General features: G+C 39.7%; 1 long non-coding RNA gene across 1 annotated transcript in view; it reads right to left on the reverse strand.

The window, feature by feature from the left end:
* Positions 1-22,853, reverse strand: part of LOC137156782 (uncharacterized) — a 119,085-nt gene that overhangs the window by 41,588 nt on the left and 54,644 nt on the right. The window contains exon 3 of the long non-coding RNA XR_010920887.1: positions 2,468-2,545. This is a non-coding gene — a long non-coding RNA (uncharacterized lncRNA). The remainder of the gene's footprint in view (positions 1-2,467; positions 2,546-22,853) is intronic.

The raw sequence follows: 22,853 nt of genomic DNA on the forward strand, positions 1-22,853 counted from the left end.
TATCTGATCTCTATTCCAATGCTCAAATCTCATTTTCACTACATGAAAAGCAATATAAATTGTGAAAAGAAGATTTTATGAGCTCATTTGTACATGGCAAACCTATCAAATTCACTAATCTGAATTTCACATTAAATGTGAAATATTTGCAGAGCTCTGCTTATGAACTCTAGTCCCCATTGGTAAAATATGAGTTTATTATCAACTCATTGAATCTACTATGAAGTCCTTCTCATGGATCAATTATTGTGTGTAGTAATGAAAAACAGGAAAATATGTAGTTACCGTGAGCATTGTCATGAGATTTTGAGTAACTTCCCATGAAGACTTTTGATATTTCACAACAACTCTGTTTTATTCAACGGGGTCCTATTGTGAACTATTGGGCTGTGAAAGGAGGCTTTGAGAAGAATGTTAGTAAAGAACAGCAGATTCACCATTCATTACAAGTAATGCTAACTGTAACCTGATGGTAATGTAACCTGCATCTCTGTGAGACTTAGACCTGCTTTCTCCTTAGGAGACCTGCTTTCTCCTTAGGGCCACCATGTCAAACTATAATATCTACAACCATGTACCTAAAAAACTCATCACATTTTCCTTAATATTATCTTGGTTTGTGCTATTAATATTTCATAAACTCTTCAGAGAGTTGCAGGTAAAATTGCTAAAATAATACTTGAGGAGAAGTGATAGCCTGAGCTGTGAGTACAAAGGTTGTGAATAATGTTGTGTAAAATATATAAGAAAAAGAACATTATTTTACTGAGGTCACTGTGGCTCTTATCAGACAAATGGGTTTGAAAGGTACAGGTCAAGATGATTCCCTGGGAATTAATCATTGCCACAGCACAGAACAGCTAATGGGCACTGTCCACTGATGAAGCTTTATCTTTTTTATATTTTTGAGGCCCCTTGCAAGGTTAAAATACTCTCTATTATGTATTAAACAATGGGGAAAGATTCACTTGGAGCGTCTATACTAAGCAAGGGCTGTCAGTAATGTTTTATTTTAACTAAGGACACAGCGTTCATTTGAGGATGTGGTTTGACTCAAAGCTTGATCCAAAGCCCATCAAATTAAATGAAAAGACTCGGTTGACTTCAATGGGCTTTGGATCAGGCCCCAAGTGCTCTTTGGGATATTTGTGGTAGTGGATCCCCATCTATAGCCTAATTTTAGGTTTTCTTCTTTATTATGTATGCACTCAGATTTGAACAATACCGTTTTCTCTTACAGTGTTGCAAAATAAAAACTATAAACCCTGTCACCAAATCATGCATAACCAAATAACAACTGTTCTTTTCTTTACCCTTCCTTTCCAAACCACCCCATTTCATCCGCTTTACATTTGTTTCACTCATACAGTATCCAGGGGCACCAGATTAATTACCTTATTAGAATCTGCCTGTTGTTAGTAATAAAGTATAATGTAGGCCACAGTAAGAATAAGCCCTGAGCATCAACTTTATTCAATCTCTATTTTAATCTTCAAAATTCTAATGATACTAACTAAAAAAAGAGAGGTCTTTCCTTTGAAAACTGTCTCCATCAACACTAAAATCTCTGCAGAAAATGTCTTTTTCAGTAATGCACCACTGAGGAAGCCTATACCTAATGTGATAGTTTTAGGTTATGCCAAGAATGTAATCTTTACTTTAAATGGAAACAGAACATTGTTGTGTACAATCTTAGGAAACCTATAGAAGCACTATGTTTTGTAAAAAAAAAAAAAAAAAAAAAAAGTATATATATATATATATATATATATTCTGATTTATTAGCTAGTTTAAGCTGTATGGAATTTGTTCAAAATATATTATGCACTTATTAGGCCTAAGTGGTTAATTATCTATATTGTTTTGCATATTGAATTAAAAATGGGCCAAATTCTGCTTTCAGTTACACTGATATAAAATATTAGATGCATCTAAATAGTCCAATCCATGATGCACAAATGCAGCCACCTCCTGTATAGTAAGGGACATTTTACAGACTTGAGATGAAATTCTGGCTCAATTGAAGTCAATAGGAATTTTGCCAGTGACATCAATGGAATTTCACCTTTTTTCTTTTAAACATGATCAGCTATTTGACTTTCCTGACTGTAAGGCAGTGTGCCCTACCTCCCAGATATCTGATCTAATTGCAGACATGAGATTTGCTTGGATTCATCAGGTGAAATTCTAGCCCCATTGAAGTCAATGGGATCTTTGCAATTTACTTTAATAGGGACAGGATTTCATCATCATGTTTGAACGTCAGTTATGGAAATACCACCTTTTTATTAGCACTGGTTGCTGCATGAATGTCATTCATAAAAACATAATTTCTGAAGTGGTATTTTATGGAATAAAGCCAAAATATAAGCATATCTAGAAGCTTACCTAAAGGTGACCAGAAATTACTTAAAAACATGAACGTAAATAACTGATAATGATCCCACTCTACTAATGGACTACATACCCTCTGTCTCAATGTCTCTTCTGCCACGGTAGATTCACAACCACTCTTCCCTGGATTTGGAAATACATCATCTTCCTCCTGTGTGTTACAGACCGATATCAAAACATGAAAAAGAAATACGAAGAACTTTGACAGATTGAACAAAGTCTTGGCAGGTAAAAGTCCTTTCACATCACCTTTAAAAGTGCATTTATATATAATGCTGAACTTTGGATACAAACTCTGAGTTTTTAAACAATTTTTGAAAATATATTTATTTTATTTAAAAGTAATTCCATCTTTAATGAGTCTTTTTAAAAAAAAAGCTCTTTAAATCTTTAGGTAAAGAAACAGAACTTCACTCACAATGAAAAATATTCAAGTAGACTTGTCTGTGTATAGGAAAATTACTTACCTTTAATAACTGGAGTTCTTTGAGATGTATTGTTTATATATGTTCCACCTATGGTTGTGTGCATGCACCCCATATGCTGCAGATCGGAACACATTAGCCAACAGCATCCATCAGTCAGAGCTTGAGCCCCTTTCCCCCCAGGATTATAAAGGGAGTGGAGTAACCAATCAACCCTCAGTTCCTGCACCACAGATAAGTCCAGGCTATTAGACTCAGAAGTCATGGGGAAAAAAAAGTGGGCCATGGTACACATGTAAACAACACATCTCGAAGAACTTCAGTTATTAAAGGTAAGTAACTTTCCTTTAATCTTTGAGTGCTTGTTTACATGTTCCATTCTGGTGATTTCCAAGCAGTATGTAATAGATAGAGGAGGGTACCACAAGTCTCATTAAACAAAGACTGCAAAACAGTGTTCCCAAACTGGGAATATAAATTGCCTTATTTAAAGAGTACTGGCTAGAGGTATGTATACTGCTTCAAGTAGCAGCTCTACATATATCAGCTATGGGTATCCCCCCAAAAGAGGCTGCAGAAATGTCCTTTGCTCTGGTAGAATGTGACCTAACATGACCTGGGAATTCTATATTGGCCAGCTCACAACATAACTTTGTGCAGCGTGATACCCAATTAGAGATTCTCTGAATTGAGATTGCCTGACCCTTGAATCTCTTGGCAATGGAAATAAATTGCCTAGGGGATGGCCTGAATGGTTTTATTCTATTCAAATAAAATGACAGAGCACAAATATATATAATTGCAGTGAGGAATGATGTCTTCATAGACAAATGGAGGAAAGAACATAAGGGTAAGGGCTCAAATGGAGGTCTGGTAAGTACCATATAAAGATGCCAAGTTGGAGAGAATAGTCTTATTGGAGGAAAATCTCTCAGAAGACCTTTCACAAATTTTTTAACTGAAGGATGAGAAAAAAATTGTGTTGTCTTGAATTGGTGGATGATATGCAGAGATAGCAGCCAAATGAACACATAATGAGCTTAGCAATAAACCAGAGATTTTCAAGGGTATTACATACTCAAGGATATGGGGGATTGATGTCTCTTGTGCAGAAGGATTGTTCTGGTAAATCCAAGATGAGAAATACTTCCATTATGAAGTATAAGTTGTCCTTATAGACTGCTTTCTGCTATAAATCAATATGCACTCTGCATCAATAGAACAATTCTTCTCCAAGTCTCTTAGCCAGACTCTTTCCATGCCATGAGATATAGCAATAACAAATCTGGAAGAAATGATGTCCCATTGTTCTGAGTAATTAAGCCTGCTAGAAGAGGTACAAATATTGGAGGTGTTACTGATATATTTCTGCTGTCTGAGAGCCAGTATTGTTTGGGCCAATCTGGGTCTATTAGGATAACTGAGGCCTTGTCCTGTCTGACCTTCATTAACAGACATGGGAGCATAAGAATTGGGGGAAAGGCATACAACAGACACTGAGTCCAGGGGATTAGAAAGGCATCTCCTTGAGAACCCGAATGAGGACCCCTTTTGCATTTCTTGTTATGCAAATAGATCTATACAGGTTGCAGCCCTCTGATTGAAAATGGAATTGATGGTTGAAATCTTTATGGACTATTCAAAAATGCCTGCTTAGATGGTCTGCCAGAGTGTTATGTTGGCCTGGAAGGTGAAGTGTGGTCAGTGTTATGTTGTGCTGGATACACTAATTCCGTAGATTGATTACTTCTCCGCACAAGACCATTGATCTGGTTCCTCCCTGTTTGTTTACCTAAAAAATCATAGTGGTATTTTTGGTTCTAATCTGTACACTCTGATGTTTGATATGAGGTAGAAAGGCTATGCAGGCAAGCCATATCACTCTGAGCTCCAAGAAGTTGATATGAAGTCAAGTCTCTCTTTGAAACCATTGAACGTAGACTGTAAAGTTGTCAAAGTGAGCTCCATAACCCACCAATGATACATCAGACATTACTGACTTTGTGGGAAGTGCTGGGGAGAATGGAACTGGGGAGAATGGTCTGGTGTGTGTGTATCTTTCCACCAGTTGAGGAAGTACAACACTTCTTCTATATATGTTGTGAACAGCAGGGCAATAGGCCATCCATAATGATTGAAGACACAGTCTAGCAAATGGGCTGATCAGAGTACACGAAACCATGTGACCTAAAAGCTGGCAACATGTCTGTGCTGTAATACATTGATTGTTTTGCAGTTGATTTATCAACTCCAGCATGTTGTTGAATCTTGTTTGTAGCACGTATGTTCAAGCCATTGTGAAATTAAGTAGAGCCCCAATACATTTTTTTGCGCTGGCACTAAATGAGACTTTTTCTCATTTACTCTTATTCCCAGTCTCAAGAAAAGAAGCAAGACATACTGACCACTGCTTATCACATGCTCTGGAGACAACCCTCTCACCAACCAATCATTGAGATATGGGTAAACCAACATATTTCTCTTTGAGATGTGCTGTTATCATAACCAGACATTTTGTGAAAATTCTCGGGGCCATCAGCAACCTGAATGGAAGCACTCTGTATTATTAATGTGTATTGCCCGCTACAAAATGCAAATATTTCTTGTGTGCTGAATGGATATAAATGGAGCAGCTGCCATAGGACTGAATTAATAAATAATTACAGGTGTGTAATATAATTAATGCCAATCAACATGCATTAATGGAAAATAGATCCTGTCAAATTTACTTCATATTTTTTTTATTACAAATTTTGTTAGTAAAGGTACTAATGTTTGATGTAATATACTTAGATTTCTGTAAATCATTTGACTTGGTACTACACAACATTTTGAACAAAAAATTAGAACAACACAAAATTAACATGGTTCACATTAAATGGATTAAAATATGGCTAAGTATTAGGTCTCAAATTGTAATAATAAATGGGGAATTATTGAGCAGGTATGTTTCTAGTGGGATTCTGAAGGAATCAGTTCTTAGCCCTATGATGTTTAACATTTTTTATTAATGACCTGGAAGAAAACATAAAATCATCACTGATAAAGTTTGCAGATGACAAAATTTGGAGGCCAGTAAATAATGAAGAGGTACACTGGTACAGAGCAAACCGGATTACCAAGTTATCTGGGCACAAGCAAACAGTATGTTTTAATATGGCTAAATGTAAATGTATATATCTAGGATCAAAGAATGTAGGCTATACTGACAAGATGGGAAACGCTATCTTGGGAAGCAGAGACTTTAAAAGAGAATTGAAGTCCCACTGTGCGGCTGTGGCCAAAAGGGCCAATGCACTCCTGAGATGCATAAATAGGGGAATTGCAAGTAGCAGAGAGACGATTCACCTCTGTATTTGTCACTGGTATGACTGCTGCTGGAATACTGGGTCCAGTTCTGGTGTCGATAAATTCAAAAAGGATGTTAATAAACTAGAAAGGGTTCAGAGAAAAGCCACAAGAATGATTAAAGGATTAGAAAACATGCCTTAGCGATATACTCAAGCAGCTCAATTTATTTAAGGTAACAAATAGAAGGGATTTTAAGGGGTCACTTGATTACAGTCTGTAAGTTCCTACATGTGAAACAAATATTTGTTAAGGGTTCTTCAGTCTAACAGAGAAAGTTATACCATAATTCAATGGCTGGAAGTTGACGCTAGATGAATTCAGACTGGAAATAAGGCATAAATGTTTTATAGTGAAGGTAATTTACCATTGGAACAATTTTTCAAGGGTCATGGTGGAGTCTCCATCATTGGCAATTTTTAAATCATGATTGGATATTGATGCTGGGTACTCTGGAATTATTTTGGGGAAGTTCTATGGACTGTGTTATACATGAGGTCAGATGATAAAATAACAGTGGTCCCTTCTCACCTTGCAGCCTATGAATCCATGAATAAGCCTCTCTGGTAGATATGTATGCAACATTTTTCTTGAACAGTCTGAACTGGGATCTCCAAAGGTTCCACCATTTTGTGGACCAGTTCTTGAAATGACTTATAATCATGTAATGAAGATGCCTCAGGAGGAGCAATAGCCCCTTTCTGGAAAGAAAAAGATGAAATATTCTCTTGGATAGTTTCAAAAACGTTGCCAAAATATATGTTCATGTAGAGACTGACCTGGAGAAGAGTCTGTTTAAAGAATATGTACAGATCGCTGTGACTGTTTTTGCATGATAGGTGGATCCTGAAATAAAGGAAATCTGACCCTGGAAACTGAAGCTGAGAAATGAGCTTTTGAACAAACATGCATATATTTACCCCTATGTCTAACCTGACCTCAAACATATAGGGGTCATAAAATATATCCCTGAAGGGTAAAAGGGTGAATCATCTCTGTTTTCAGAAGAGAATGAAGAGGCATATCCATCCTCCTCTTCTAAGGGGAGGGGTGGTCATGAGGGGGGTCTGAGAATTACCCACTGAATAGGGATTACCACAGTAACCGCCAGCTGATTTAGAAGCATCTCCTGATTGACAGAAACATCTAATAAAGGGGAGTTAGGTTGCATGGAAACAGCCAAATAAATTCCTGGTAATAACAAAGCCCATGCTGGAGATACAAATACAGAGATGGTACATTAGAAACAGAAGCATCAGGCTTCCAAGACACATGCACAGGCAACTGCTGCTCAGTGTGAGGATACCTGCACTGAGCAAGTCAGCACTGCAGGGGTGGTAACTCATCCAGTCTTCAGGGAGTATGATCAGCAGGAGCCCCTGCTGCAGACAGCTGAGAGTTGATCAGGAAAAAAGGGCAGTGGTGCTGGCAGCAGAACTCTTCTTGGGTGCCCATAATATGGACACTGGTGAAATCTTCTGGGCTGCATCCTGCCAAATAGAGGTGTAAGGGGCTGCTTACAGAGCTCCCTGCTTCCCTGAGACATAAAGGGAAGAACCAAGCCTTTTCCTCTTTGTGGAAGTCTTGTGAGATCTTCCTCTGTGCTCTGAAAGGAGTAATGCCTGTTACAACTCACAGCCACAGACGTAGGAGCAGGCAGAATCCCAGAGGTTAAGACAGTTGCTGGGGCACTTTTCACTGAGGATTGTCCCAGTCTAGGAAATCTTGTCCCCTATCTGTTTCAGAGATTGTTCTCTGAAAACATCCACTCAATGTTCAGCAGCAGTCAAAAAAGCTAACAGAATTTTAGGAATCATAAGGAAAGGGATAGGTAATAAGAAAGAAAATATCATATTGCCTCTTTATAAATCCATAATACGTCCACATCTTGAATACTGCGTGAAGATCTGGTTGCCCCATCTCAAAAAAGATATATTGAAATTGGAAAAGATACAGAAAAAGACAACTAAATGATTAGGAATATGGAAAAGCTTCCATGTAAGGAAAGATTAATAAGACTGAGACTTTTCAGTTCGAAAAGAGACGATTAACGGGGGGTATGATAGAGGTCTGTAAAATCATGACTGATGTGGAGACAGTAAATAAGGAGGTGTTATTTACTTCTTCTCATAACACAAGAACTAGGGGTCACCAAATGAAATTAATAGGCAGCAAGTTTAAAACAAAAAAAGGAAGTATTTCTTCACATAACGCACAGTCAACCTGTGGAACTCCTTGCCAGAAGATGTTGTGAAGGCCAAGATGAGGTTCAAAAGAGAACTAGATAATTCATGGAGGCTAGGTCCATCAATGGCTATTAGCCAGGATAGGCAGGGATTGCTGTTTGCCAGAAGCTGGGAATGAGCAACTGGATGGATCACTTGATGATTACCTGTTCTGTTCATTTCCTCTGAAGCATCTGGCACTGGCCACTATCAGAAGACAGGATCCTGGGGTAGATGGACCATTGGTTTGACCCAGTATTGCCATTCTTATGTTTTCTGAGCTCTCTCTAAAAAAGAATGACTTCTTCCTGTTGTCCCTAGATTTAGCTGCATTCTTAGGCTATGTTTACACTTAGAGCTAAGGATGTGATTCCCAGCTCACACAGGTACATCCCTGTGCTTGTTGTCATTGAGTTAGCATGCTAAAAAAAAGTGTCTTCGTGGTAGCATGGTCTAGCAGCTCAGAGTACAAACCCACCTGCACCCCATGGGTACCTACTCGGAAAACATAGCTCATGCCACCACTCACTGTTGCCCATGTTGCAGCGGCTATTCTAGTCATTTTAGCATGCTAGATCAACGAGAGCTAGCACAAGTATGTCTGCAAGCTGGGAATCACATCCCTAGGTCCCTAGTGTAGACATTGCCTGTGTGAGGGTTTTACAGGCCTTACATTTTAAATGTCCCTCACCTAAACAGAAAAGACAGCTTGAATGTCGGTCATTGGTGGGCATAATAGCCCCACAGGACTCTCAAAATTTAAAGCCCAGGTGTTTTTTTCCCACAGAACTCTATACAGTGCAGAAAATAAACCTAGAGAAATCTTAAAACACCTCACTAATTACTACGCTATATATCTATGCTGAGGAAGAACCCAGACACAGGGGTCCTTACTTACAAGTCCATTGCCCAGCGAATAGTCCAGAATTAGCCAAACAACAGATTAGCAAAGTCAGATTTTTATTCTTTACGTAAAGAAGGTGGTCCCTTCAAATGTAAGGAACGACAACTTAGAATTTTATGTTAACAGCTTATATAGCCCCACAAAAATCTTTATACGTCACAGCTTCCATGGTCATACACACTAAAAAAACTACCCATCCAGGAATTTTCCCAGCACAGCATTTTCAACTTTCCTTATCTAAGTTACAAGGTCTTTCTCTGCATTCCATCTCTGCTGGCGTCTAGGTTCCACAACTATCTTGTTAACCCTTAACATTCTAAGATTTAAACTTCTGCTAGAAAGGCTCTTTCAATCTCAGGCTTTTGCAGCCATTTCTAAAAATCAATTCTCAGCAGAAAGAGAGACCCCATCTTCTTTTCCCTTTACAATGCTAAATAAGTAACTATTTATGAAATCCTAATAAAATACACAACTGGAAAAAAGAGTTGGCACTGCTAGCTGGGTTGTCTCACAGCCAGGTGATGAGGAAATGAGAGTCAGGGTCAGTTGGTCACTCTACTCCCACTCTAGCTTGAGCAGGGAGAAGCTTTAGTTCATCAGGGGAGCAGGCAAGACCACCAGTCATTGCTGGCTAAAGTGTTATGCTATCCAGAGCATTCACACCACTAGAAGAAGAACACATTTAAAGAAACATTCAAAAAAGACTATCTAAATAATTTTATGCTATTCACCCCCCTCCTCTTTTCATTTATAATTTGAATTGTTTTAAAGCACTGAAGATTAAGATCACCACAGAAGGAGTTTTCATTTAATAATTATTCCGTGTTTGGATTTAGTTTGTAAAAGAAACCACTGGGTTAGCATCCAAAAGTTATTTGATATTTTCGTAGTGCATCTGGAAAATTACAGAAATTCTTTTTTTTTTAACCCGCTAAGTTACATTTTGTTGGCAACTAATATATGCGTCCTGGATATATCATCAAAGAATTCTAGTTCCTGGAGAGTTAAATCTTGAAAATCAATATATCTTTTCAACAACTTGCAGTTTCTGGAATTCTCATCAAGAGTATTCTCCCTACAATAAACAGCAACAAATACAGATGACACCTAGTTTTTACTCAGTCAAGAGGTTTGATAGCAAATTAGTGAGTGTAGTGAGTATAGTAGATAGTACCTATAATAGTAAATAGTAATACTACCATTTATATGGTTTAACCCCTGACTAATTAGCCTCAACACACATATGTGAAGTAGGTATTAATTCTTCATCTTAGAAATTGAAGCAAAAAGGTTAAGGCCCAGATACTCAAAGGAATGTAAGCACCTATCTGCTCTTTAGTCACCTGAGTCCTCCACTGAGGCATCGCTGACATTTTCAAAACTGTGACACAGCTGCTGTGTACCCCATAGGCACCTACATCTCCTAGGTTGCTGGTGGTAGGTATGCACAAAGTTGCATAAGCCCCGAGGCTACCTCACAGATAATGAACACCTCAGAGGCTGAGTCAAAGGTGCAGCCACAGAGGTCCAAATCAGAATTCTCAAACTAGGCAGGGGAACGACTATCTTGCCAGTGAGGCCCGATCCTATAGATATGCTCTGAGCACTCAGATGTGATAATTGTCAGATCCTGCTGCAGAAGGGCCAGATGTGGGCCACCAGTAGGTGATGGTGTGGGGGTGTGTGTGACAGCACAGTACTTATACAAGATAGCTGAGGGCACAGGGAAATTGTGTATAACTTATAACTAAATTGTACAGTGCTCTCTGCCAGATGGCATGGTGAAGATGTACTGATTGTGGGAATTCCATACCATGAAAAATATTTTCAGATGTGAACCCCTTAATAGGTATCCAAATCTCAAACTTTGAAGACACTCAAAATGGCAATTACTATATGTGCACAAAAGGGCTATTTATTAATCATTATTATTGGTATTTCTGTAGTAGCTAGGAGCCCCAGTCATGGACTAGGACCCCAGTGTATTAAGCACTTTACAAACTAAAAACAAAATATGGTCCCTGATTAAAAAGCTTAAAATCTAAGGCCATGTCTATACTACAAAATTATGTCAACCTAATTTACATCGGCATACAGCCACCACAGGTATTAAATTACTTACCTGTGTGCACTCTTGGATTCTTGTGTCAGCAGTGCACATCCTCACCAGAAGCACTTTTATCAATTGTTTTGTCAGTGTGGGGCATTGTGGGATGGCTCCTGAAGGTCAATAAGAGTTGACATAAGCAACGCAGTGTCGACACTGACACTGTTTCAACCCAATTACACTGACTGTGATTCTATGCCACTCGGGGAGATGGTGTTACTAAATTGGCCAGAGAGGCACTTATTTCGGCAGGAGCCAAATTTCAGTGAAGACACTTCCACAGCTAAGTCTACTCAAGGCAGCTTACGTCGAGCTAACCATGTAGTGTAGACCAGGCCTTAATGTAAGACAAGAGACTACAGATAGATACAGACAGATGGATGGGGGAATACAAGGAAACAATGAGACAGCATTGGTCAGGAAGATAGACTGTGGTCTTAGCACATCAGCAGACTAATTGTAGTCAAGTGTTTTTGTAGACATCATGATAAAGGAAAGTTTTGAGGAAGATATTGAAGGCGGGGATAATGAAATAGATTTGTAATATTTATGGGAAGCTTCTCCCAAGTATGTAGGGCAGCATGGGAGAAAGTACGAAGGTGCTTATTTGAAAATGTAATAAATGGGTTATGGAGGCTGGCATTATGCATCAAAAACCAGAGGTGACATATGACATCGCGATAACAAATGAGAGTTGGCAAGTAGTGCTGAGGTAGGCCATGAAGGGCCAAAGATGAGCAGCTTATATTTGAAAAAGAAGGGGAGCAAGATGCAAAAATGGTGAGAGTTTGGACAAGAGTTTTAACTATGTGGATGGATAAGAAAGGCTGTATTTTAGAGATGTTATGCAGAAGGAATCAGCAAGATTTAGACATAGCCTGGATGTGAGGACCTAGGAGGAAACCCGAGTCAAAGATAACACCCAGATTACAGGAAGAATAGTGGGGTTGTCCATAATGATTGACAGAGGAGGAGGTGTGGCGTCGTGGTGAGAAAGATTAGGCACTCTGTTTAAAACACGTTGAGCTTGAGCTGATGGCTAGATATCCACAGGGAGACAGACCAAAATTTTTGTGTGGACAGATAGAAACAGGTTTGGCGTAGAGAAGTGGATCTGTGAGTTGTCAACATAGAGATGGTAGTTCAATTTGTACTTCCAGATGAGATTATCCAGAGTTAAGTTTTAGAAGAAGAGAGGGGGATGAAGGACACTGCCCTTTGGACCCCCAAAGACAGGTAGAAGACAGATAAGGAGAATCCTCCAATGGATATGCTGAAGAAGTGATTAGTGAGGTAGGAGACCCACAAGAGGAGAGGGTAATGGAAGCCAAAGGAGGACATAAATCATGAAGAAGAGAATGGCTGACATCAAAGGTGGCTAACAGGTTAAGGTGGATGAGGTTGGAGTACATTTTCTAGATGTTAGCTAGGACGAAATCATTAGAGACTTGACAAGAGTGGTTTCAGTGGAGTGCAAGGGGCAGAAGCCAGACTGGAGAGGATCTAGGATGGTTTTGGAGAGGAACTCTATACAGCAATTGTAGACAGTGAGCTTAGAAATGAAAGGGAGAAAGGGTGGTAGCTGGAAAGCAAGTGGGGTCAAAGGTGTTGATTTTAAAAAAGGCCAAAGCATACTTCTATTATGACAGTAAACATCTAGAGGACAGTGAGAGTTTAAGGAGAAGAGTAAGGGAGGGAATGAGAGTGGGTGCAAGGGAGATCAGGAGATTGGGATGTGGTCACGGGAGCAATTGGAGGGGTTAGAGGAGGAGAGCAGACAAGAAACTTATCCATCTATAACAGGGACAAAAAACGTGAGAATTGTTGGAGGGGAAGGGGGTTAGAGAAGGTAAGCTGAGGACAGGGGGAAGGTCATATGGTATTTTTTCAATTTTCTGTTGAAAGAAATTAGTGAGATCCTGAGAGGAGACAGAATTGGAGGCAGAAAGAGGGGACAGATTGAGGTGTGAGTGGCATTGCGGGTGTGGGATTCAATTGAGTTGGCGAAGTAGAGATGCTTAGTAAGGTAGATGGCAGAAATGAAGGACAGCGGCATCAATTCAGATATTTCTTTGAGCGGAGGGCAAGTTCTGGTCCCCTCAACATGGACCCCAGGTCTCTCTTCGCTGGGAGTCTTCACTCTCTCTTACCCACACAATGTATGAGCCTGTGCTGCCAGGAATCAAGTTCTCAGCAGACACCCTGTGCAGCAGGTCACAATGCCCTTTGGCCCAGCCATACCTCCATCTGGACAGAGGGGCAGCCGGGACAAATTTCAGTGGCATTGTGACCCCGTGTGCCAAGTCACAACACCACTCACCCCCAAATCTCTCCTATTTGGCACCACTGCTGAAGAAGAGAAAAATATTGTAGTGGAGGAAGCCAACCTGGCCACAGCATTTCCCAGAGATACTGTGTCATCTACCGCTGTGCTCTGTCAGTGCAAGAACAGGAGCAGAAGAAGCAGATGCTGAGGGGAGCCAGGGCTGGGGGTTGGCAAAGCAGACTTTGCAATGGAAGAGAGGGAGCAAAAGAGTCAAGAGTGGAAGTTAGTGGATTATGGAGCGAATCAATTACAGTTAGCAATGGAAGAAGGGTAGGGGGAGATGGCTGAAACCAGATGAGAAGTCATCACTACTGATGGCTTAGAAGCCATAGAAAGGCCTGGGCCTGGCTGGGGGGCTAATGGGTGATACTCAGAGAGACCAGGTTACGGTCAGAGGGGGAACTCAGCAACAGAAAGATCAGAGAGAGAGCCATCCTTGCTGTGATGTCCTTGAGCCCGCCCCCCCTCCCCAATACACAGGCTTACTTTTGTGTTTGTTTCAGTTTTGCTGCCTGAACAACAAAGTCTCCACAGCAGATAGCTGTGTTTCTATTAGCTCCCTCTGCATCTCAGCAACTGCTGGGCCAAATACAACATATTGGTGATGGGGAATTTATATCCCACGAGTGTCCAGTGCTCCCAGTGCCTGAACGAGGACAAGAAAAATTAAGTAGATAATATTTTTTTTTAAAAGGGAAAAAAGTTCACCTGGCAACAAAAAGTGCAGACTGCTGCTGCATTTTGTTTCAGGTACAGGGTGAGCCAGCTAGCAGCAGACAGGAAGTAGGCAAATAAAGCCAGAACAAAGCAGAAGAGTTCTGCAGTTACAGCCAGAGCTGTGCAAACAAAGCAGTGAAGAGAGAGCCTGCAAACCTTGCAGGATGTCACATACTACACCTATGGGGCTCAGCCTAGTTTACTTCATGGCTCCTATGCTAAAAATAAACCATTTTTTTCATGTGGGTAGCCATTCCATGTCAAGAATGACACATGAAATATATTATTGGAGTATTTAAAGGGAAAACACATCAGCATTCACTAATTATCTCACTGGCAAAGTGCTGCGGAAGATTTAAACCTTAAATTAAACCTTGGATAATAAATCATAAATCATTTGTTTCAAAGATCCCTGTGTGCCACATACATAAAAAGAAGAGAGAAGAAGAAAGAGTAGAAGACAAAATACTGGGTAATTCCAGTCTCCACAACCAATTACTTCAGTGTTTAGTTAATAGAAAAAAAAGTAGGGGTTTTGTCATTGAATCACATTGCTCTGCTCTGTGATGACAGTAAGAACTTTCATAAAATTTAGGTATAAAGGACCAAAATCAGTGACTGTGTCTGAGGGAAGAAAAGTTCTAAAGCTACCTTTTTAAAGCCAAGAGTGGGTCACACACATGCACCTAATTATAAACTATGTAAGACTCATGTGCATGCTTTATGTGCATTGCTCTGAAAAATCTATTCATAAAAGCTTACCAATATAGACAAATTGTCCTTTTAAGAGAAAGCTTTATTATACAATAATGAATCATCATAACCAGGTATTATGTCTGATTTTTAAATCCAATTTCCTAAAGGGGGAAGGGTGTGTGTGTACTAGATTACTGAAGTAAAATTATGTTATACGCCCCCATGTCCCGCAAAATAAATGATCATACAAGAAACTTGAAACACAGATAGGGCGAATCACTAGAAGCAGCAGTACCATGTTACAATGGCCACTTTTCTTCTGTTCTTAGTGACCATTAAGAAATACCAGCATTATGCCTTCAAAAAATAACTGTTTAAGTGAGCTGTTAGCTAAATTAACCTTAACTCTGCCCTGGAGTGAATGCCATGCTATATGGGCCTTAATTACATGAAGAAATACTATATCTCAATGATACTATAATTTCATACTATTAGATAGTTAAGTGTATCATCTTCTAGTACTGTGTACTGCTTTATGTATATGTCCCATAAGCCTGAATGTACCTTAACTCATTTTGCACTTGTTTTTCAGCAGCATTTCTTGTACATAAGAATACAACAAATTAATAGTGAAAATTTGCTGGTATATATAAGTCATGTAAGATTGCAGCTAAGTTAAGTTTTCAGTTATGTTCCTCATCACCTGAAATCCACCTAAAAAAGGTTGTATTGTTGCTTGAAACAATAGTACAGCACACGATGCTGACAGTGGCCAAAATTTTCCAACCTGGATCACTCAAGTTAGGACCTTAAATCCATTATTACAGACCTAAATAAATAGTAGGGATCCAATTTGCAGATGTACTGAGCTCCCATTGACTTGAAGGGGAATAATAATGCATTACACAAATAAGTTAAGGATTCTCAAAGTTAATATTGCTCAAATCCTGCACCTTATCTGTCTGATTTCTTTTTTTCATTGTACCTGTATTTTTTATACCATAGATAAGTGGTTTTGTTTGATTAGTCAAATGCCACTTCAGAGGAAGAATCAAATCGTAGGAACTTGTTTAAGTAAATACAGAGTAATCCAGATGCCAGTTAATGTAGGGTCTTGTTTTTTTCCATATATAGGTGCACAAAAAACAGGACTTCAAACACACAGTCATAAATCCATAAATGACTTAGTGTTGATAATAATAATAAAGGAACTACACTCCCGACCAAAGATTAAAACTCGCCTGTTCAGCCCACCCATTCAGGAGAAGTCTGTGTAGACAGATAAGTTCTATAAAGTGGCCATGTCAACAAACAGTCTTTTGGACTAAGGATAAGGGAATAAAACTGCCAAGAGAATTCCACTGAGAAAGCCTTGCTCAAGGCATCACATGAACAAATCAAAGGGCAATTGAATTAACACAAGCATTTGATCTCAACTGCTATCTTGGAGAAGGTCCAAACCATAAAAGGCTTTATAGAGCAAAACCAGTGCCATCAGTTGCATCTGGAAATGAACTACAAGCCAATATAGACTATGGAGGCCAGGCATAATAGGCTCTATGCATAAACTACTGTTAAGTAGGCAGGCAGCCACATTCTGCACTAGTGGAAATTCCGGAGTGATTTTCCCTAAGTCGGATTCATTACAATACTTCAGTCTGGAGATGGCGAAGATTTAGATAACCGTAGAGAGAGAATTTGAAAGAAAAGGACAAAATCTGCTAGCCAAGTGAAGGTGGAAAAGCATTCTTGGCCATTGTTCCTAGCTAGACTTATAAAAGCAGCTGAGGATCTGACAGCCCCCAAGGTTGTAAAAATGTGTGACAAATGGTGGACATTTGTCCTCATCAAAGCGTGGGAGTGGATTACCCCTATCATCGCCTCATTCTACTATTTTCTACCTATCCACCAGTCTCAGTTCAGTCTCATTCAAAGTTAATTTGAGCCATTTATCTCAGGCAAACCATATTCTCAATCAGATGCTGGGAAAGACCAGGGATTGTGCTGGTTGGGTCCAATGAAACAGATATAGGACCTGATTTTCAGTTACACTAAGGAGTCTTTGTGCCTCTGGCAGCATAAAGGGACCTAAAAGTTCATGGCATTACTCTGATAATACCCTGGCCAGCGTAAAACTGTTGTAAGGGTTCTTGAGTCCCATGCTCCCATTCTATGGTTTAGGGGATGGATTGATAGTGTGGACAGAGTGCACTGTTCTATGGTTATTCTCTGCTTTTCAAAGCTTGTGTGGGTTATGCTGTATATTCAGTAATGTACCAAGTTTAAACTTCTTGTCCTTTCCTTCAAAGCCCTGCACAGCTACATCATCTACTACCTACCCTGCCTACTTCCTTATAATATAGTTTCTTCCATTCCTGCCCCTTCATTCCACCAGTGCTGGTGTCCTTGTGGTCCTGTTTGGTCTCTTCTCCCATAGTGATCTCTACATTTTCTTCCACCCTATTCCTTATATTTGGAACACCCTGGCTGAGTTGGTTTGCCAGACCACTACTTTCTCAGTCATGTCCCTCCTTAACCACTACATCTGACATCATACATGTAAGAGAACAATCAATACAACTACTAATTTATTTTATGTATAGTTGAAATGAAAAACATTAATGTGTTCACCATGCTGTACCCTAATCTTAGCTGAGTAGCTGTGTAATCCTACTGCTATAACCACTGTCCTTCCCCCGCATCTCATCTCTACTGTTCTGTTTCCCATTCATCACATCATGACTGAAATTAGTGTTCTCTCTCTCTCTCTCTCTCGTTCACACACACACACACACACACACACACACACACACACACACACACACACACACACACACACACACACACAATTACTTCAGCTTTAATTGAAATACAACAATTAAAAGGCCACAGCGTGCTGCACAATAGTTTAGGATAGGAAATGATAAACAACATATGCAATTGAAACTACAGGGGAAATTTTAAATAGGCAGAATGCAATTATTCAGGCAAATTGGAGATTATCCAGATACTTGTGCCAACACTCAGACTACTACAAAATTATATAGGACAATAATATATAATAGTCATTATGCTTAGAATTTCTATAGCACTTTCATCTTCCAAGTACTTTATAAATATGAATTAACTCTCACAACACCCTTGTGAAATATGCTTGGTTATACTTTAAGGACCACAATTACTCAGGACATTGCTTTAACATCTCACCTAAAAGCCATCACCTCCAATAGCATGTTACCCCCTAACATCAAACTGGGACACTCTGACTCAAAAAGCCAAGCCATCCATAGAATCACCAACAGTACCTTGCAATTGCACTGAAGTTGTACTCAAATCACTCCTAAACAAGTAATGCTTAGGTCCAGTAGTGTTTAACTCATGAGATAACATACCAAGTGGTATTATTTCAGGAGACTTTGTAAGAATTATCACGGGACTGTCTTCTACCTTATATATTAACAAAGATATACGGTGAATTTCATAGTCCATATTATCCCTACATGACTTTTTCTTAGTTTGTCCAAACTGATTTCTGGAGTTCAGCATGGCATCTTTAAGTGCAGAAGGCTAGAAACATGAAAAGGTTGATAGAGAATAAATAATTTGCATCATTAATGTCATTTGATCCCACTCAAGGTTGGGAGATCGTACAGAAGTAATATTAATATTTTTGTATTAGTTAATATTTGCACAGGTCTTCAAAGATACAAAGTGCTATATAAGTGTTAAGTATTAATATTATTAATATTAATATGTTGAAGCTCTTGTAGTTATACTGCTACCGCTTTTGGGGTAGTATAAAAAGTGAACACATAGGGTGAGTTTAACAATCACAGAAATGTAAGGCTGGAAGGGACCTCAAGAGGTCATTAAGTCCAACTCCCTGCAGTAAGGCCAGATCAAGTAAACTTGGACCATCCCTGACAAGTCTTTGTCTTAACGTGTTCTTTAAAATCTCCAATGATAAGGATCCCACACTCTCCTTTGCAAGTCTATTCCAGGACTTAACTATTTCTATAGTTAAAATGTTTTTCCTGATATGTAATCTAAATCTCCCTTGCTGCAGAGTAAGCCCAGTATGTCTTCTTCTACTTTCAGTGGAAACAGAGAACAATTGACCACCATCCTCTTTAAAACGGCGTTAAAATATTTCAAGGCTTATATCTCCCCCTCAGTCTCTGTTTCTCAAGACTAAACATGCCCATTTTTTAAACTTTTCCTCAGATCAAGTTTTCTAAACCTTTTGATCATTTTTGTTGTTCTCCTCTGGACTCTCTTTTAAAATGTGGAGCCCAGAGTTGCACACAGTACTCCAGGTGAGGCTTCACCAGTGTACAGTAGAGTGGGATAATTACCTTCTACATTTTAGCTATGAGACTCCTGTTAATAAACTCCAAAATTATATTAGACCTTTTCATTACTTCATCACATTGTTGACTCATATTCAATTTGTGATTCACTATAACCCCCAGATCGTTTTCAGCAGTACTGCCACCTAGCCAGTTATTCCCCATTCTGTAGCAGTGCATTTGATTTTTCCTTCCTAAGTGTAGCACTTTGTACTTGTCTTTATTGAAATTTCATCTTGTTCATTTTAGACCAATTGTCTAATTTGGCAAGGTAATTTTGAATTCTACTCCTGTCCCCAAGTGCTTGCAACCTCTATGCATTATACTAAACCACTGCAGAGTCTGTGCTGCTGATGTTAGGAATAGTTGGAGGCATGTTGCAGAATTACCTACTGAAATGTCTCTTTCCTGTTTCAGATGGCTGTGTTCTAATATGATTAGATGGGGGTCTGACCTCACTTATAATGGTGTTACACTGGTGTCATGTCACTAACGTCACTGGTGTTACTACTAATTTACACCAAAGTGAAATAAATAAATCAGGCCCATTCTCTTTGTCTCTTCACTGTATTACATGTGCTGTTTTTGTTAGCACTGAAAAGAAGAGGGTTTGATCTGGTAATGTTTGATCTGGTCAGTTCTGAGTACAGCCACTTAACTAGCTTTGCTGCTGATGCTTTGTATAGATTATCGTTGCCCTTTTTGCTATCAGCATCATAATAAAGATAACACAGTTTTTCCCTTTTACGGTAACTTCCATGTGAGTATCCCAAGCATTTTATAAATGTTAACAGATGTAACCCTGAGGTAAGTATTCCCTCTATTTTATGAAGAGGAGATTGCTGCTGAGAAAGGTTAAGTGACTTTCCCAAGATCACACTGCTAGTCTCTGTGAGAGTGAGAAATAGAACTCAGTTGTCTTCACTCCCAGACCTGTGCTTTAATAGGCAGTTATATTACTAGCTATTGCAATGCTGCTGTTTCTTCCCACTGCATAACTTGCCCTTCTAGAGATTCTGTGCCTTTTAAAGCTATTTTCCCTGCTATTCTTAATGACCACATTTTCTTTCAAAGCATAGAGTGACACAGTCACTCTCTCCTGTATTTAGGCCCAATTTACATTAGTAGCCTGAAAGAAACCAGTCATCTTTAGCTGGACGATTTGTTGCAGGAACTATTACTCTTGTTTTGGGCTCAGTAATGGGTCATCTAGTGGCTCATAAAACAGTGAGCTTCTTGCTTATTTTTAAGGTTACTTATAGTACATTAGGACAACTGAAAGAAATCCAATTGAAGAGAAAGCAGCATCTTTCTTTTCCTGTCTCCTGCAGGTGGCAGACAGATTCTGACAGGCTTAACAACCAAATGAAATATGAACAGGTCCTTAATAAATAATGCAGTGGTATAAAGTTATCTGGTAGAGATGAAATCCAGAGGCCAGGATTATTTGGGCCCCTTTTATATGGCATATGTAAATTTTATATGACATATGTAAACTTATGTAAATTATCAAACATTTTTAAAGTGAGTTTGGGGTTGTTGAGAAGTAGCAGACTGACAGACCTGAAGACTGATTTTTGTTTTCAATTTATCTTTATAACAGACAGATTCTTCTTCACAAAGTTGCCTTAACCATAGTTTGGTGAGACTACCTACAGGAAGGAGAGTAGTTCAGGGTCCATGCTCATTTAGTCTTTGACCTGTCTGCCAAAACCACAGGCAATGGTCCTAGATAGTACTATTTGTATTGATGACTGTTCTTATGTGGAAGCCTGTCTGTCTATCTATCTATTGTACTGTCTCTTGTGATACACAAGGGGGAAGACGTGGTTGTAATTAATATAATGAGGACTCTTTATTGAGATCAGTAGACACAGATACAGCATGTGGTTCTGTGACTCAGTCACTCCCAGACCTAATCGGTATATCCTGCCTCTTCTTCTTTTCCTTTATGCTGCATTTCCTGGTGAGGGTTGCAGTGGAAGCATGGAGAGTAGGGGGGACCAGACCTCCCTTTCTTCTGCAACAGGTTCCAGCACCTCCTGGGGGATTCCCAGATGTTCCCAGGCAGTCAGGAGAAATAATCCCTCAAGCGTGTCCTGGGTTGGCCTCAGGGCCTCCTCCCAGTAGTATATGCCCAATCTACTTCCAAAAGAAGCCTACTAGGGGGCATCGCGTGCCCAAACCAGATCAAATGACTCCTCTTGATCCAGAGGAGTTGCATCTCTACTCCAAGGTTCTCCTGAATAGCTGAGCCCTTCACCCTATCTCAGAGAGCCAGCCCAGCCACCCTATGGAGAAACCTTATTTCTGCCACTTGTACCCGTGATCTCATCCTTTTGGTCGTTACCCAAAGTTTATGTCCAGAAGTGATGATGGGGATGTGGATTGATCTGTAAACCGAGAGCTTAGTCCGAAAACTTAGCTCCTACTTCACCACCGCGGATCAGTACAGTGCCCACATCACTGCCACTGCCACACTAATCTGCCAGTTAATCTCATACTCCCGCCTACCATCACTCGTGAACAAGACCCTAAAACATTTAAACTCTTCCATTAAGGGCAGCTGTTCCCCCTTCACCTGGAGAGAACACTCCACATTATTTTGGGAAAGAACCATGACCTCTGATTTGGAGGTGCTGATTCTCATCCCAGATGCTTCACATTTGGCAGTGAAATGTTCGAGTGTGCGTGTCCCAATCTGAAGAAGCAAGGAGGACATCATCATCTCCAAACAGCAGAGATGCCACCTCCAAGTCCTGTACCGGATACACTCTCCAACTCAGCAGCGCCTTGATATCCTATCCATGAAGATCAGGAAGAGGAGTGGGGATAGGACGCACCCTTGGCAGAGTCCAACGTCCACTGTTGAATGAACTTGACTTAATGCCAAGAATGAAGACACAACTCTCACTCTGGGAATAGAGGGAACAGATGCCAGTGCCACTGCTGCATGCTATCTCATACTCCCACAGAACTTCACACAGGACATCTTGGGGAACATAGTCATAAGACTTCTCTGCTACCCAGAGTTCCTTGATCCAGTAACTTTTAGTCTCCTCAAGTCGGTATCAGGAAATAAACCAAAGGAAATATAGTACCTCCATCTGGATATGGCTAGATACAGACAAATCAAAACCAAATGCTTTTAACTTAAAACTTTACTTCATTGATCTCTAGCAATTCCCATCAGAATCACTTTTACTGGAAGTCTTCACTTATTAGTCTTAAGCACATACAAATACAATAGGTGGTTAAAGTACCCCCAAAACTTGATAGTTACCCCACAAATCTGAGGCAGTTTTTGGGTGAATCAGTCACAGATTTCTGGATGGCTGGTCCTTCCGTATGTGGAATAAATC

Source organism: Emydura macquarii, unplaced genomic scaffold, assembly GCF_026122565.2.
Source record: "Emydura macquarii macquarii isolate MOO-44397 ecotype Brisbane River unplaced genomic scaffold, CSIRO-AGI_Emac_v2 contig_1477, whole genome shotgun sequence".
Lineage (NCBI taxonomy): Eukaryota > Metazoa > Chordata > Testudines > Chelidae > Emydura > Emydura macquarii.